This window comes from Chinchilla lanigera, unplaced genomic scaffold (genome assembly GCF_000276665.1).
Source record: "Chinchilla lanigera isolate Chin_1 unplaced genomic scaffold, ChiLan1.0 scaffold00051, whole genome shotgun sequence".
Taxonomy (NCBI): Eukaryota; Metazoa; Chordata; class Mammalia; order Rodentia; family Chinchillidae; genus Chinchilla; species Chinchilla lanigera.
Window position 1 is genome coordinate 17,653,671 of NW_004955452.1, and position 13,686 is coordinate 17,667,356.

Here is a 13,686-nt window from a genome sequence, read left to right on the forward strand (position 1 = left end):
CTTGGTAAACTGAATGAGAATAGCTAATCTCAGTATCTGAGGCACGCCAAAAGAATTGAGAGGGAGTCACAAAAGTGTTAAACTTTGGATTTGATTCTTCCTTATCCTGTAACAATAACAACTTTTCCTTTAACCCTCAGCCTTTGAAGTGAGCAAAAGTAGATATTTTACAAAATGGTAGTTGAAAAAATCAAGTGTTTCACACTGTTCCTGGCATGTAATCAACAATGTGAAAATAAAAGCTCTAGAATAAGAATATTTTTAGGCCTAAGGCACAGAATTATGGAAAAGTACTCAAGGAGATTAATCATATATAAAATCTGGATTTGGAGAAGCCTTGTGATATACACTTAGCCTTCTATGAATTCATCCACATTTTAAAAAGCATTCATAAAGGATTAAGAATAAACTTAATGTGCTAATATATTTATTTGCCTAGTCAGGTAAGTCAGAGAGAGAGAGGCTGCTAACTTAGCAGCTGCAATATTTCATGTTTGGGAAATTGAATGAGAATAGTTAATCTCTCTCTTTTTTTTTTTTTTTTTTTTGGTTTTTCTCCGGTACTGGGAACCGAACTCACGACCTTGCGCTTGCCAGGCAGGCGCTTTTGCTGCTGAGCTAAATCCCCAGCCCCGAGAATAGTTAATCTCAATATCATGAGGCATGCTACAATTCAAAAGGAGCAACAAAAGGTTACACTTTGGATTTGACTTTTCCTTATCCTGTAACAATAACAACTTTTAACACAGAGCAGCAAAAACATTATAGCTGGGGTTTGATTCTTCTTTATCCTGTAACAGTAACAACTTTTCCTTTAACTCTCAGCCTTTATTGTTTTTTTTTTTGGGCCTTAGTTTATTTAAAACATTTTGATCCTACCATTGTATGAAGCATTGACAAATACAGAAGAACATGTATTGCCTGGTTTGTTTTCCAGAAAAGTTATAGGAAGATGAGTACTAAGTTAAATGATAGTAACTTTATGTTCAGTAGAAATGTGGAGATAGAGTATCCATATTTTAAAATTCTTTTTTTCATATTTTTTAAAATGCTAAAGCCCTTTAATAAATAAAAAGCTCTACTATTTCCAAATGTCCGTCAAAAAGGAAATGAACAATCAGCCTTACCAGTATTCATGGGAAAACTAAACAGAAAAGGGGGGAAGATGAAGATTGATAACCATTCTTTTTCATAAAGTACTGCTTTTCAAATAATAGCTGTATGTCACTGAGTGATATAAATAGGTGGAAATTAAGTGGTCCATATATTTGCCCCTTTTTTTGAAGACAGGGTCTCATTATGCAGTTCAGACTGCTCTTGAGCTCACTTTGTAGCCCAGGCTGGCCTCGAACTGGCAATAATCCTCCTGCCTCAGCCTCCTGGGTGCTGGCATTACAGGCATATGCTACCAAGCTCAGCTATATATTTGCTTTATATACAGTACTGTATAATTAAACACCAACTACACTATTTTGGAACAGCTTACTAAAGTGTTAAAAAAAATGAAAGACATCACCCTTGTCATAGACTTGTAGACTTCCATTTTAGTGGAACATTCTGTGCACATGACTGGGTGATGGGTTTCTTCTACTTCTGCCTGCTCTGCAAGATCTTCCTGGTTTTTTTTTTTTTTTTTTTTTTTGCAGAGGGAGGGTGAAGGGGAGGACCTCGTTATGTAGATCAGAGTTCAGGCTGGCCTGAAACTCCCTGTGTAGACCATGCTGGCCTTGAATTCACGGAGATCCTTCTGCCTCAGCCTCGCAAGTGCTGCGATAACAGGCATGTACCACCACACCCAGAAAATCTCATATTCTTATAGCTCTGCCTTTTCTTTCCATTTTCTCTGTGTTTTCGTGTTTTAGATCCTCTTCTTTGTTGGCAGAACAGTTCATCACAAACTTGTTGTATATTGAGTTTTATTGGCCTCATACCTTTGGCAGTCAGGGAATAATGTGTTTATATAGGTGGTTTAGTTCGGGACAACGTCATTTGGGAACTGGCTGTTGTTGCTGACATGGCCTCTTAAGTGTAAAATCATGAAATGCTCTTTTCTGTGTTACGCTAAGCTTGGTCTCTCTTATCTTTTTCAGGATCATATAGTAATTCATCATTTGTTAGAATCCTGTGCCGTCTCTTCTTTTTCTTAATTACCTTTACTGCTTTGTCTGCATCCTCAGAATTAGAATCAAAATGTACATCCTCCTAGTACTTTATCAGAGCAATTCCGACTGTTGCATTTCCCGAGGAAAACCCTATTCCCAGAGAAGAGAGCTTGCCCTCCCTTGTTTTTATGATGGAATTTAATTCAGCTTCTATTTCTTTTTCAAATTCATCTTCACTAGATATTTACTTCTTCCAGTAAGATATTCTCTGATGAATGTTCATTTTTGGCCAGGAGTTGCACATAAAAGTACATCTACTTCTTCTTTCACGCTGCTGAGAGCAGCTCAAAGCAGCAGCTTATCATTTTTGCTCATCATTGTCTACCAAAGAGAAATAAGTGGTACAGTGGAAAGAGAGCTTCAAGGAGTCAGACAGACGACCTGCATCTTGGCCTGGGATTGAGTGCTATAATTAGATCAATGATGAGCAAAAGGCAAAAATACAGGATATTATACAAAGATGACTTCCAGAACGTGAGGCATCAAGACTGGGAGAATTGTGTACTCTGCTACTGACTTGCTTGGCAAAGAAGGGGTAGAGGGACAGCGAAGGCATGGAAGGATATTCAGCTTTGTTTTGTACATAATTTTTCTTAGCTTATTAATGACAAGGTAGAGAAACAGGATTTTTCCTAGAGCTATATAATATCTTTCAATAAATATGTTGAGTTTGCATGGAGTTGGTTATAGGAGATGTGATTTAATACTGCTTGACATTGAGGAAGTAGTATTGCAGAGGGAGAAAGGCCAAAATCCACCCAAGTTCAGTCATGTGTCACTTAATGATGGGGTTGTGTTCTAAGAAATGCATCGCTGGGCAGTTTCCCCGTGTTGGCACCGTAATGTGCTTACACGTACCTTGATGGTTTAGCCTACTACTTTACTAGGTTATATGGCAGTTGGAGCAGAGTGGTTGCCCTAGTTCAGCAAAGAGTGAAAATATCTTACCAGCTCCTTTATAGAAAAATATCTGCTGACTTTGCTACCTATGAATCATAGTTTTAAAATCTGTTATACCCACTAAATACAGCTACTCTCTGTGATATCATTTAGTCCTCCATGCTCTACCAGTGGAACTGAAGCAGGATGGTAATGTTCCCAAGGCTCTGTGCCCATTAAGCTAATTATAGCATTCAATCCCAGACCAAGATGCAGGTCATCTGACTCCTTGAAGTTGTCTTTCCACCGTACCACTTATTTCTGTTTGGTAGATAGTGATGAGCAATGTCCTTTTTTCCCCCACTCTTGGTAATGCTGGTAATGGAACCTAGGGCCTCATGTATGATAGAAGAGTACTGTACTGCTGAACTGTACCCCTAGGCCCTGGCCCTAGAGCTGTGTTTTAATTAGGGGTCTCTCTGTGGTGTCTCATTATATTCGTAGTTACACATATGTACAGATATGGTTCAAAATATTTTTATCATGATTTAATTTGTTAAATGTACCAATGTGAAAACATTTAGCACATGGGTAGAAATGATCATGTTATATGTATATACAAATAGGCTAAATGAAACCCCTTATTTTGTGCAATATGCACAAATAATAAAAAATTTTAGCACATATAAAACTATTTAGAAGGGAACACTAGTATCATAAGTAGACTCTTCTCAAGCAGTGCTTTATTTTACAGTTGACAGCAGATTTAAAGAGAATCTTTTTTTTTTTTTGGTTTTTCTCCGGTACCAGGAACCGAACTCATGACCTTGCGCTTGCCAGGCAGGCGCTTTTGCCGCTGAGCTAAATCCCCAGCCCCTAAAGAGAATCTTTAAGCCAGGCGTAGTGGCGCATGCCTGTAATCCCAGCACTCGGGAGGCTGAGGCAGGAGGATCGTTGCGAGTTCAAGGCCAGCCTGGGCTACAAAGTGAGCTCAAGTCCAGCCTGAACTGCATAGCAAGATCCTGTCTCAAAAAGACAAGAAAAAAAAAAAAAAAAAAAAGGAGAATCTTTAATTTGCTGTAGAAGAATACTAATGAGTCACTAGGTGTTTGTTAATTGGAGTTTAACATCAGCATATGTTTAAGGTAGCATAGGTACACATTTTCCTTCTCCTTTTGCTAAGTTCAAGAGAAGAGTTAACTGTAGCAACAGCTGGGAATAAAAATACTTTGTATGCTTGCACCTCTGGGTATCCCAGTAATGGGTATGTGTAATAGGAAACGTCAGCAGGGGACAGTTTGCCAGACACATGCAATTAAGATTAATTGACTGGATCATGTGAAAGCCAAAATTTAGAACCCCCAGTGTATAAAAGTTAGGCTTTTCAGAAAGCTGACATAGTGACACATAACTATAATCCCAACCACTCAGGAGGCTGGAGCAGAGGAGCCTAAGTTTGAGGCCATTGTGATACTCTATCTTAACGTATAAAGAGCCAGGGATGTAGCCCATGGTAGAGAGGTGCCCTACCCCCCCTAGTTTGATCACAGGATAATGTTTTAAACATAAAGTTTGTCTTTTTAATGAGTGAAAAAGTCTGTCAGAGTTTTGGCATAAGGTAAAAAGTCTATTTTCACTCTTGATACCTGAATGAATTTCAGGTTCAGTGTCTAATATGGTTAATAGACACAATAGTAGAGATTTACGTCTTGATGGAGAAAGGAAAGACAAAATCCAATTTACTCACCAGTCTAACACTGTTGGGAATTGACACAGACACTATGTATAAATGATAAACAGCAAATACATTTAAACAGGACCCAGTGGGAATCCAGTTTGGGAGTAGAAGACACAGTAAACAAGAGCATAGAAATTCCAAGTGTATCTTAAGTAAGAATCAAAATTAAAATGAATCCTGAATAAGGAATAATTTAAAGGTACAATCTTATTATTTTTACTTTATGATTATATGGGGAGAATGAGGTATTACTCAAGAAGTACACTAATGGTAGAGAAGCTGTGTGAAAAAAATTGAGGACTTGTCCATATAGTCTTTTTAACTCTGTGGACACAGTGGCACATGCCTGTACTCACAGCTTCTCCAGAGGTTAAGGCAAGAAGATTGTATATTCAAGGCCAGCGTGGGCAACTTAGCAGGAATAAGTCCTCATCTCAAAATTTTTAAGAGGACTACAGATGTTGCAAGTGGTAGAATGTATGCCTAGCATGTGTGCACAAGGCCCTGAGTTGAATCTCCAGCACGACGAAAATAAATAAATAAAAAAGTAAGTAAGTAAATAAATAGTTTAAATGCCTAAAGCGGTGTTCCTTTAAATGGCTTTAAAGAGAACCTTCCCAAGACTTAGTCTGCATTTGAGTTTCACTTCTAGTCTTTTATGAATTAAATGTGGCTGTATGTTGGCTGAGGTGTGATTACAGTAGAGAGTGCATTGCAGAGAATCCAACACATCATTTTCAAGCATCCATAGTACATTTCAGGCTTCTGTCAGATAGTCAGTCTAAGACTTAAATGGAAGCATTAATGACTCACCCTTCCCGCCTGGCTACCTGCCTTTCTGTTTGCCTTTTTGGTTTTCATCTCATTGTTTTGTCCAGGCTAGTCCCAAACTCCTGGGCTTTAGTGATCCTCTTGCCTCAGCTTCCCAAGGAGCTAGGACTACAGGTATTTGCCCATACCCCTGACCTTCCTTCCCTCCTTTCCATACTCACTCTCATCCTTTCTTTTTCTTTGTATTTCCCTCACTCTTATCCCCTTCCCTTCCCTTTTTTGCCCTCCCTTCTTATCTTTTCCCACCTTCCATCCTGTTTTTCTTCCTGTACTAAAGATTGAACCAAGGACTTCATAACTTCTAGGCAAGAGCTCTACCACTGAGCTATCTCCTTAGTCCTTTTCTATTTTGAGACAGGGTCTTGCTAAGTTGCTCAGGTTGGCCTTGAACTTGTGATCCTCCTACTTCAGTCTCCTGAGTAGCTGGAATTACAGGGCTATGTTGTCACTCGTGGTTCCAACAGTTTATTTCTTAAAGAAACATACTGGGTCCAGGTGACAGCATAGAAGTCTTATGCTTTCTTTTTCTTTTTTCTTCCTTTGCTTTCTTTTTTTTCTTTTCCCTCCCTTCTTACCTCCCTCCCTTCCTTTTTTTGTCCCAGTTACTCTGTACCTCAGGCTGATCTTGAACTAGTGGTGATCCTCCTGCTTTAGCCAACCAAGTGCCTGGATTACAGGCATGCAGCACAATACCCAGAAAAATTAGATTCTAGGATAATTTTATATTCACATGTGATTTTAAGAAAAAACACAGAAATGCCTTCAGTTATTAAATATATGATAGAAAGATGAATAGGACGTAGGGAGATGAACAGCAGACCGTGTTCATTCAGTATTAGACTTAGGGCACTGGAAATGAGAGTTGTAGGTCACTAGCATTTCAAGTTACAGAGTAAATAAGATTAAGAAAATAAAGGTTCACAATAACCTGAAGGTGTTTTAATCATGAAGAACAAATCTCACTAAGAACAGTATACTTGGTGATATAACTTGCCCTACTTCATATTCCTTTCTCTAGTTCTGCAGTAGCCTTGAGAAAGAACAGCATCAGAACTATACTAGCTGTGAAAATCAGCAAGCTAACAACTACGTGAAGAGGCAGTTTGTTTTGGTGTTCTCCACTTTCCAAAGAATTGTCACTATTTGAGCTATTCAGGAAGCTTACTAAAAAGAGGGCTTGTCTTTATTGACTGAGTTTACTCTGTGCCAAAATCCCTATCTGCAGGACATTTGTCAAAAAATAATCTGTGGTAATTGTTTAACATGATAGTTGTGCTAAGAAGAGACTGGCAAAAAAATGAGAAGTTAAAACTAGAGTACGAGTGTCCATTAGTTACTTCTGATGTATTTTGGAAACTATAGAAAGTAGTATGTGTATATAGGGCTGTGTGCCTGCTAAGGAATACCCTGAGAAGGCCGTAATCACCTCTGCACAGAAAAACAAGCAAGGAAGAGTTGTAGACTGCAGCTGAGTATGATAGTGCACACCTGTAATCCCAGCACTGGGGAAGCAAAGGTAGAAAGATTGTCATGAGTTCGAGGGCTACTTAGTAAAACCGTGTCTCCAAAAGACTAGATAGATTGATGGATTTTTTTTTTTGTCTTTTTTTGAGACAGGGTCTTGCTCTGCAGTTCAGGCTGGCCTTGAGCTCACTTTGTAGCCCAGGCTGGTCTTCAATTTACAATGATCCTCCTGCCTCAGGCTCCTGAGTGCTGGGATTACAGTAGATTGATGGATGGATGGCTGCTTGGCTGGTTGGTTGGTTGGTTGTAGATTGCTTGCTCAAATATTGAAAGAATACCATATTACACATACTATTGAGCATAAGCAGAGAAACTTCCTTATTGAAGGCATTTAAGGGAATTTCTATTGAATATATGACTGACCATTAAGCTAAATGAGCACTGACTACAGAGATGAAACATAACATAGACTGTCCAGAGAAGCCTCAGAACTACAAACACTAGGAAGGTAGGGGGATCTATTGTCCAGAATTGTCACAATATAAATAATCCAGTTATCATACAGAGAAACATAGCAGCTTGTTCATGGGGGGAAACCAGCCAATAGAAATTATTCCCAAAAAAGCCCAGATAAAGGAGTTTCTAGATGAAGATTTAATTTTTAATTAATTAATTATTTAGTTAGTTTTGTCTTTTTTGAGACAGGGTCTCACTGTTCAGGCTGGCCTTGAGCACACTTTATAACCCAGGCTGGTTTTGAACTCCCAATGATCCTCCTGCCTCAACCTCCTGAGTGCTTGGATTACAGGTGTGCGTCACCACGCCCAGCTATAGATGAAGATTTTAAATACACTGTTTAAGTCCAGTCAGCTCTTCTTATGGATGGCAATTACGTTCTACAGAACTGCTTCAAATGTTGACATAAGAAATACTGACCCACTTTTCATAAGGAAAATATAGGTGTGGGTTCTTGTCAGCTTCTGACCTCAACATTTCCATCAGCCACTGGATATATAATGTGATATGTATACTGTATTGTTGCTTTTTATTGCATTGGACTTGTACACAGCAGCACTATACCTCACACCTGAATGAAGCTCACTTAATACGTTCGCTTTCTACGTCAGGTCCATTCAGTCTTTTACACGTAAGAACATTAACTAGCACCTAATCACTATATATGGGAGCCATTTTAAACAGCAAAATTACCAGTGAAAAGCACAAAAACCAGAAAAATGGCACTAAATAGAATGTAAACAACACATTAATTTTCAGTGTGACAACTAAAATATAAGAGCAGAACAGCATTTTGTTGACTTTAACTGTTGATGTGCACATCAAGTGACTAAGTTTTTGAAATTTTATACCTATTCATTAATGACACATAAATGATAGATATTGATGTTTGGGTTTACAAATAAATTTTAGCATGTAGAGGATTTGTAAATAATGAAGAACAGCTGTATAAACAAAGGACTGAAGGAAATATGTCTAAAACACTAAAAGAAGTATGAAAACAATGTTTTGACAAATAGTCACTGTAATTAGAGAGATAGAAATTATAAAAATGAATGCAATAGAAATTCTGGAGTATAAAAGTACAATAACTGAAGTTGACTAGAGGAAAGGCTCAACGTCAGCTTTGAAACCAGAGAAGACAGAATCAACAAACTTGAATAAAACAGGTCAGTTGAGATTATCTAGTGTAAGGAATAATAGAGCTTCAAAATACACAAGCTGATGGAATTGAGAGAAAAAATGTATAATATGATAATTGGAAACTAATGGATAGACTAAGCAATCAGGAAAATGGAAAACTTCATCATCAACCATCTGTAGAAAACTACACAAGAGGACCTGAACATAGATCTTTCTTAAAAGCACATGAAGCATTCTCCAGGAGAGACTATGTGCTAGGCCATAAAATAAACGTCAGTAAATTTAAAAAGATTGCTGTCATACAAAATATGTTCTCTTACCATAATGGGATGAAATTATAAATCACAGGTAGAAGGAAGACCCCGGGTTCGGGGGTGGAGGGGTAGTAAGGCTTGTACTTATCAACTGTTAAAATGCTGTTGAAAAAAAGCAAAGACAGTAAAGAGGCTAGTAGTGTAGCTCAGTGGTAGAGTGCTTGTCTAGTATGTGCAAAGCCCTAGCTTCAACCCTCAGCACTGTCAGAAAAGAAGAAAAATCCATCCCAGGTGTTTCAGTTTTTAAAATAGTAAAGTCTACACTGAAAAATTTCACTCCCAATCATGATCCTTTATGAATGTTTTTTCAGACATGTTAATAGGAAAAGTTTTAAATTTGTATACCTTTGTGTTCAACCAGGGTCAGCAGTTGAAGTGTTTTTGCCGTATTCTTTGAACCATTTAAAAGTAAATTGTAGATATCATACTTTTATGTTGGTAGATGTATCATATAGAAATAATGCTTAAGGTCCTATTAAAAAGGAACCCTTTCATGATGTCTTTACTCATCATACTTGGCAGAAAGGTCAACAATTGCTAGTTAATCTGTACTACAATTAGAAGCTTTTTTTTTTGAGAGGATGGGAGTTCACAAAATTCTAGGAAGAAAAGATTAAAATGTTTATAGCCCCTTTTCAATTAAAAAACTAAACAAATATATTTATTGAGCTCCTTGGAGATTAAATTTTTTTTTTTCTGATTTATAACATTTAAGAAATAAGGGTTATTTCTTTTTTTTTTTTAAATATGGAATGCTTCATGAATTTGTGTGTCATTCTTGTGCAGCCATGCTAATCTTCTCTGTTCCAGTTTTAGTATATGTGCTGCTAAAGCAAGCACTAAGGTTTATTTTTTTAAAGATATGACTCATATAGCAAAGATCATAAGATACTCTTGAAAGAAGTTCAAGATTTAAGTGAATGAAGATAGCCAGTATAGCTCAGTCATACAGCTTTTGCCTGACATTCTCAAGGCTCAGAGTTGGGTATTCAGCATACATAGATGAATGGATGGATGTGTGGCTGTATTATGATATCCTGTGTTCATGGATGAGATTTAATCTTGTTAAATTGGTAGTACTTCTTACGTACTAATTTGTACAGTGCTCTTCCCTATCAAAATCTCACCTTCATTTGTTTGTAGAAATTGAAAAAACCAATCCTATTTGATAAATATATTTAATTTAAGAGCTATATAATGTAAGCCCTAGAGTTAGGAGTCATTTAAGAACAAAATACTATTTTATTATCTATGAAAGAACAAGATACTTCCTAGATACTTATTAAAATTCTAAAAGGTTGTCAGTAGCCTTTATTTTATTTTTTTTGGTACCAAGAATCAAACTCAGGACCTTGTGCTTTCCAGGCAGGTGCTGTGCCACTGAGCTGTATTCCCCAGCCCCGCCCCCCGCCCCCTTTTTTTTTCTTCTTTGATACTGGAAATTGAACTTAGGACCTCAGTGAGTTGGCTGTGCTGCTGAACTATATCCCTGGCCCAGGCCTTCATTTTAATTGACTTTATTGGAGAAGTATTCTTGTGGCATATACAGTATTTTTAAAGGTTTTAGCTGTTTATTGCAAAAGGTTGAGGACAAGTAGTGTTACTGTTTTGTATTATTAGCAGGCTATCTGAGAAGTATTTTTGTGGCATATACACTATTTTAAAAGGTTATCGCTATTTATTGCAAAAGGTAGAGGACAAGCCTGGCGTGGTGGCACACACCTATAATCCCAGCACTAGGGAGGCCAAGGCAGGAGGATTAGTATGAGTTCGAGGCCAGCCTGGGCTACAAAGTGAGTTCAAAGCTAGCCTGAACTACACAGCAAGACCCTCTCTCAAAACACACACACACACACAAAAACAGTGAGGACAAATAGTGTTACTGTTTTGTGTTACTAGTGAGATGTTGCATTTTACCTAGATTTTCCCAGTTATGGATTTACTGTTATTTCTTTACTATATCTCTTTTTCCTCTATTCAAGAAGGAATAAATATTTGGGGCATAGTACTGAGATTCTCATAATACTCTAACTATACAAATGTTAATCAGTGCTTATTTATCATGTGAAGCTCCTAGAGCAGGTGCTAAGTGGGATAAAAGAATAAAATAAGAACTGGTACCAGCTTTCAAAGGATTTGAGTCAGTAAGCAGGGGCAAACAATAGACTTAGAAATCTAGTAGAATATTCTTGTTTTACTCCCTTAGTTAAGTGTATACAAGGCAAATGGAACGTTGGGCAAAAAATGCATAAACTAGTACTGTTTTCTCAGTAGAAACTTTCATGGAAGTAAAAAAAAAATCAATTTAGTAGATAATAAAAATGTGAGTAAGATACATACCATTCCTGAGTGTTATAGACCTCTTTGAAACTTTTTTTTTTTTTTTTTTGGTTTTTCTCTGGTACCGGGAACCGAACTCACGACCTTGCGCTTGCCAGGCAGGCGCTTTTGCCACTGAGCTAAATCCCCAGCCCCACCTCTTTGAAACTTTATTATCAGACATAAATGTCTTAAAGTGCAGCAATATTAAGTGCTAACTAGAAGTATGTATTTCAGGTTAGCTGGAAAATATATAACATTTAGAGAAAATTGAGTTTAAGTTTCATTTGAGAAAGTTAGGCACTGTTTGAATGGAGCTGTGCCAGGGGTTGTTCTCCAGGAGCTTATGGTCTTGTTGGAGAGTGTCTTGGTTACCTTTCTCTCGTTGCTGGGATAAAATACCTAATGCCTAGAATTAAGGAAGGAAAGGTTTATTTAGCTCACTTTGTGGAGGTTTCATCCCATACTCAGCTGGCTCCAAGGCAGAGTGGCACGTGGTAGAAGGCAACAGTTCATGGTGGCAGAAAACAACAAAAGCAGCAAGAACAAAAAGGGAGGAGCAGCAGAGAGCAAGCCTTTTTCCCTCCCTTATATTGTATGTAGGCTGCCCACCCTAGGTGGGTGTAGCGGTCACACCCATAATCCCAGCATTGGACTGTGAATCAATCATAAACTCTAGAAGCCTGCCCCCATGACTGCATGAGGCTTTTGGGGGTGCATCTAAACACAAACCGTAACAGAGGGCCAGAGAAAATGCACATAAAATAGTCAAATAATAATAGGCAAAATAATAGTAGGAATAATAATAAGGCAGTGCAAGTCAGAAGGTTAAATGTTGACAAGATGGTATGAGTTCAGAGAAGGGTAGGAGAATACTGCCTGCTAGAGTAGTCTATGAAGGAAGATTTCCTAAATGAAAAGGAGTTTGCAACTGGACCTTGGATGATGACAGTTAGGGAGGTTGGCTAGAGAAAAAGGGACCTTTTAGGCCTATTAACACATTTTCATCTGTAGAGTGTTTGTAATAAAAGTAATAAAACTATGTCCTTTATCTACTAAGTCAGATGCTTTGTGTCACTTCTCTTCCCCCATAACTTTAGGTTAATGCCTTTTTGCTTAAAATATGTATTTCTAAATTACTGTTGTCCCTTTTTTTGGTCACCACTTTGTTTCCAAAAGATGAAAGCCTATATCACTGTGAAGTTTACTCCTTTTACTGTTCTTTCCCTATAAGAAGTGAGATTGCTTTTTCATTCACTGTTACTTCTGATTATTTGCCGTAGCTCACTTGAAACAAGAAGTCATTCTGAGATTCTTTTTGAGATTTTTTTTTGAGACAGGGTCTCACTAGCAGTTCAGGCTGTCCTTGAGTTCACTATATAGCCCAGGTTGGCCTCCAACTAGTGGCGATCCTCCTGCCCCAGCTGCCAACCCCCCCCCCTCCGCCCCCATGGAATTACTGAGATTCTATTTTGATTTATCAAGTGGAAATAATACTGCCTGCCTGATTGGGTTGTGTTTTTTCTTTTTTCTTTTTTGGTTCCAGGAATCAAACTCAGAACCTTGTGCTTGCCAGGCAGACACTTAGGCAACTGAGCTATATCCCCGGCCCGTGTTTTGTTTTTATATAGGAGCCCCATGCAGGGCTGGCAATACTTTTTAGATAAAAGGCAACAAGTTTAAAAAAAAAAATTACCCGCCTTGCCAGTCTTACACATTTCTCATGTTCAGATACAACAAAAGAGGTAATACAATAAAAGTGATTGGAAAAGGATAAAAAATATTCTAGAAATACAAACTGTGTTATTACCACCCTCAGTTATAGGTCTGATGTGGAGAGTTTCTCATGCCATTTCTCAGCTTGGAGATACTTGATTGCTACCCACACTTGGACTTTTAAAGTTGTTTTTCTTTGGGAGCGTTAGCACTGTATGGATGGTGGTGGAAGTCTTTTGATCCTTGAAATCAGCGCAGTTTTCAAGTGGCCGCATGGTGGGAATTTTCTCTCTGGACAGCGTTTCTATTTCTAGTTCATTCAGCTGCGGGTGAGGATATGGTTGTTGAAAGCGTCTGTAAAATTACATCTTCATGATGTAATGGGGGCTTTCCCCCAAAAAGGAATTTAATTTTAATTGTGTTTTAGGCTTTCTCATTAGATAAAAATTTGTATTGAAGCATTTTCTGAGAGGAGACTGATGTTACCTTTTGAAATGCTTTCTAGTTGGGGAGGGGGAGTTGCTGGGGATTAAACCTAGGCCCTTGTGCATGTTATATGCCAGTTCCATCTGTCTCATTCCTTGTTTTTTTTCTCCCTCCCTCC

General features: G+C 38.0%; 1 protein-coding gene and 1 pseudogene across 2 annotated transcripts in view; one reads left to right on the forward strand and one right to left on the reverse strand.

The window, feature by feature from the left end:
* The window catches only part of Rlf (rearranged L-myc fusion), a 99,488-nt gene that overhangs the window by 65,605 nt on the left and 20,197 nt on the right, over positions 1-13,686 (forward strand). The window lies entirely within an intron of this gene.
* LOC106149691 lies at positions 1,383-5,863 on the reverse strand (annotated as a pseudogene).